Source organism: Orycteropus afer, unplaced genomic scaffold, assembly GCF_000298275.1.
Source record: "Orycteropus afer afer isolate SDZICR_OR568_19922 unplaced genomic scaffold, OryAfe1.0 scaffold00114, whole genome shotgun sequence".
Classification (NCBI taxonomy): Eukaryota; Metazoa; Chordata; class Mammalia; order Tubulidentata; family Orycteropodidae; genus Orycteropus; species Orycteropus afer.
Genome location: NW_006921701.1, coordinates 7,677,106 through 7,682,353, shown reverse-complemented (window position 1 = coordinate 7,682,353; position 5,248 = coordinate 7,677,106).

The following is a 5,248-nucleotide window of genomic DNA, read 5'->3' as shown; positions in this document are numbered from 1 at the left end:
GTTGAGGGGCTTTCACCCAGCCCCTAGAGCCTGGCACTTTGAATTTGGACTTAAAGCCTCCAAACTGTGAGAGAGTAAACTCCTGCTTATTAAGGCCATCCCATTTTTGGTATATTCCTGTCAGAGTGGCACTAGGTAACCAGAACATTATGGTAGGCAGAATTCTCACATGCACCCTCCCTATTCCCCCCGAACAAAGATTTCCATACTCTAGTCTTCTGTACCTGTGATATGTTACCTTACATGGCAAAAGAGACTTTGCAGATTAAGGTTACACTTGAAATGGAAAGATTATTCTGAATTATCTGGGTAGGCCCAATCTAATCCCATGAGTCCTTAAAAGTAGAGAGCCTTTCCTAGCTGAGTCAAGGATGGCAGCATGAGAAAGATTTGATTCCTTGTATTGTTTTGGATCTGTAGAAGACTATATGCAAGGACTACAAAAAGGCTTCTAGGAGCTAAAGGTGGCCCTTGTTTGAAAGAGAACAGAGACCTCAGTCCTTTAACTCCATGGAACTGAATTCTGCCAACACCTCATAAGCAAGGAAATGGACTCTAGAGCCTCCAGAAAGGAATGGAGCCTGTCGACATGTTATTTTATCCCAGTGAGACCTATACCACACTTCTGATGTACAAAAATTAAGACAAATTTGTGTTGTTTTAAGCTACTAAAGTTGTGGTGATTTATTACAGCAGCAATAGAAAACTACTATACTTTTCAACAGCAAGAGAAGTCAGTAATATTTTCAAAAGGCTGAGAGATATTAACTGTTTATATGTTGTTATTAGGTGCTGTTGAGTCAATTTTGACTCACAGTGACCCCATGTAACAGAGTGGAGCTACCCCATAGGGTTTCCTAGGCTGTAATCTTACAGAAGCACATCACCAGGTCTTTTTCTTGCGGAGCCACTGGCTGGGTTCAACCACCAACTTTTTGGTTAGCAGCTGAGTGCTTAATCATTTGTGCCACCAGGGCCCCTTAATTCTTAATCTAGGATTAATATAATTAACTAAACTTTTATTTTACCTTCATTTTTGAACAAAGACACTCTAACTCCAACAAAAACTGAGCTTTAACAACAATAGATTTTCATGTAAGGAACTTAAAATCCAAAGAATGCTCTTCAGGAGCAGGGAGAAAGGAAAGAAAAATCTAAGCTACAAGAAGGCATGATGAACAAACAAACTGGTAAATATGGATAAATCTAAAACAGTCATTGCCTTTATAAAACAATAATACATGTTTAATTTGAGAAGCAATGTAAGACCAAAATAAAATACTGAAAAATGAACCATAAAAAATGATGGGAAAACAAACCAAACCAACCTGTTGCCCTCGAGTAGATTTCAACTCAGAATGACCCTCATAGTGATGGAGTAGAAATGCGCAGAGAATTTCCAAGGTTGTAAATTGTGGTAGTTAAGTCTGTATGTCAACTTGGCTGGGCCTGGTTGAGTGGCTGGGCAGCTGGATGTAGTATTCCCCATGATGAGACTGGTAATCAACTCCATGATGGAATCTACTGTGAGCAGCTGAGTAGCTGCCTTAGTGATGTGGTCTGCTTCCTGTATATAAGGAGAAGCCTTGGGGATAGTCTCTAGCATATGGCACGCTTGAACCCTGCATGTAGCCATGTCATTGTTCAGCAGCCTGCTATATTCTGCTGACCTTGGGACTGCCAATGGACTTAATGGCCTGCCATATGGTTTGGTAACATCGGGACTGTGCCTTTTTACTTGTCAACCTTGGGCTTGTCAGTCTCAGCAGGCAGCAGCTGTCTGAGTGAAGAAGAGCCTCTAGCTTCAGTGGGCTGGGAGCTGGAGGCAGAACTTAAACTCAAGGTTGAGGGGCTTTTATCTAGCCCCTAGAGCCTGGCACTTTGAATTTGGATTTAAAGCCTCCAAATTGTAAGAATAAACTCCTGTTTGTTAAAGCCATCCCATTTGTGGTATATGCTTGTCAGAGCAGCACTAGGTAACCAGAACATAAATCTTTATGGAAGTCTTATCTTTCTCCCATGGGACAGCTGGTAGGTTCGAACCACTGACCTTTTGATTAGCAGCTGAATGCTGTAGAATGATGGGAGGATGACTAGTCTTTTAAAGTCATTATATTATTCAAGGCGGGGGGGGGGGGTTCCAGTAAGATGGAAGAATAAGCAGACGAACTACACAGACCCTCTTTAACAAAAAAAAAGAGGAACTAATTAACACAGAAAATAATCCTGGAGCCCTGAGCTTTGAAAGGAAGGATACAGAAGTGGACTAAACTCCACCTAGTAGAAGAACCTGCATGAAAACACCGAAAAAGGAGACATACAGAGCTGCAGTCTGGCAGGGATCCTGATGGCACAGACAGCTTGGATATTGCCAAGTGGTGTTAGGACCTAAGAATTAACCTAAAAATCAGCACTGCTAGCCAGGGGCTGCAGAGAGGCCTCCACTGGTGTCTGGTGAATAAAAGGGGAAGCAGCAAAGAGAGAGATGGGCTGATCTGTGTATTTTTGGCTGTACAGAGGGTGCAGCCGTTTTGAATGTTTACAAGCCGTTTGACCATTTTGGATATTTAAAGCCACAGTGTTCTCTCAGATTCCAGGAACCTAAGATAGGCTCCACTTGCCAGGGACTGCAAGGACATTCTAGACACTGAGGACTGGAAAGGTGCGACATTCCCCTTGTTACTCTTATACCCCACACTCTCTTGGTAAATGGAGGTATGGCCATCCCTCACTCACTCACCTTCCGGGCCGGAAGGAATTCCATCCCAGTCTGTGTGCTCTGATGGAGCCCGGGTGCCCCGCCCCACCCTGCCCACATTTTTTTCCCTTTTCTTTTTCTTTTTTAGTCTGTTTGTTTTAAAGTTATTATTGTTTTCTTTTTTTTGTCCTTTTTATTACTGTTCTTTCTTCTTCCCTTACCAGGTTCTAGTTTTTGTCTTTTTCTCTCTTCCCTTTTCCTGGTTCCCATTTTTTTCTTTCTTGTGATTCTCCCCATTCCTTGTTTTCTTTTTGGATTTTTCCCATTTTTTTTCTTCATTACTCTCCTACTATACCTCTTTTCTCTTACTTATCACTCCCCAGATATTGTGGGGTTCCCCCCCCCTTTTTCTATTCATATTTCTCTTGGCTTATTAAAGTATTTCTTTAAATATTTTCTCTCATTTATTGCCTTTCCTCATTTTTTTTCCTTTTCATTTTCTTCTTTTTTTTTCTCTTCTTGGTGACTGTTCCTGTGTGTTTATGCAGTGTGTGTATTCTGTCATCTTGCTTTTACTTTTTTGATGATTTTTTGATTGTTGTTTTTGTCTGACTGAGTGGGAGGCAGAAACTGTGCCCGTATGACCCAACCACACTTGCACCACCTGTAGCCCCACTTGCTGAGTGAGATCCACCACTTCCTTCTGCACCAACTGGCCAAAAATACACGACCGCCAATAAGAGCCTGACTCATTCTTAACTGCTCTTCACAAACAATTAACAGAGATCTGTGCAGACACTCTCATTCTCTATCACACTCCCCAGGATACAGGTGGTGAGTGCATAAGTGCTGTCAACTAGCGAATAGAGGAAAACAGTACCCTACTTATTCAGATACATCCAAAAAAGAAAACAAAAATCTTGAGTGAATCACTCAAACATACAATCACTAATTAAATATAAATACAACAAAGTCCCAATGTCTCGGAGACAACAGACCATCACAGTCCACACAAAGAAGCAGGATAAAGCATTAGAAACTTTAAGGGAGCAGGATACAGACCTTGAACACATCCCTAAGAAAGAAGCAGATAATTCTTCCCTGATAAGGAATTCAAAAGAATTATATTTAGGTACCTTCAAAAGAATGAGAGACAAATCAAGGAAAACACTGACAAAATTAAGAAAAACACAGATAAAACCCTAGAACAATTTCAAAAGACAAGAACAAAATGACAAATAAAACATTAAAAATGATACAAAATCTACAGACAGAAAGCCAGAAGATTAATCCTAAATTTTCAGAAATCAATAACACATTAAAAAGGCAAAGAAGTAGTATCGAATCTATGGAAAACAGAATTAATAAGATTGAAGACAAATACCTGAATACTTCTTTGGAAAGAGATCAATCAGAAAAAGGTCAAAACAAAATGAAGAAAGCCTTAGATTCATGTGGGATATACCATCACAAGGAATAACCTACGTGTGATCAGAATTCCAGAACAGAAAGAGAAAAATAAAACTAGAGAGAAAATTGTGCAATATTTGTTGGAAGAAAATTTCCTTGATATTATGAAAGATGAGAAAATATCCATCCAGAAGTCCAAAGAATCCCAAATAGGATCCCAAGGGAAAATCACCAAGACATATCATCACCGAACTCACCAAAACCAAAGACAAAGAAAGAATCCTGCAAGCAGCACAGGAAAAACAAAAAGTTACCTAAAAAGAGCAACAAATAAGACTAAGCTCTGATTTCTTGGCAGAAACCATGCAGACAAGGAGGCAATAGGATGGTATATACAAAACCCTGAAAGAGAAGAATTTCCAACTAAGAATTATATACCCAGCAAAATTTTCCCTCAAATATGATGGTAAAATTAGGAGATTTCTAGATAAGCAGAAATTAAGGGAATTTGTTACAACCAGACCAACCTTGCAAGAGATACTAAAGGGAGTCCTTTGAGTAGAGAGCCAATAATAGCAAACACCAACCAACCATTAATACGCATGATGACATAACCCAGAAACCAACCAAGTTATGGAAGTATCCAAAGTAAAATAAGCTTACAAGAGTAAACAGTGAACCAGAGACATCAACTGGCAAAAGAGGACAACTACAAACCAAAGAGAGGGAAAAAATAGTGTAGCTACAGAACTTCTAAATGGTGAGGAAGTCAAGAAAGTTGCAAGACAGAATGGACTGTTTTAAACCCAGGGAGAAAATTATAAAAAACAGGGTTACCTCAAAGAAAAATGATAAACCTTCACATAACAATACAGAAGAGGACAAGCACAAATATTTAGCAAATACTAAAACAATAGCAACAAAGGAAATGATAACACGTTCATAAACAAAATGAACTCAGCACAGAAAATTATATGGAACAAAGAAACCAGGAACACCATGAAAAAAAAAAAAAACACATAACAAAATGAAAGCAACAAGCTCATACTTGTCAATAAAGTCATTATATTGTTCAAGAAGAGAACAGAGCTATTAAGTTCAGTATGCCAGTTAAAATTTCAGAGTAACCATTAAAAGAAG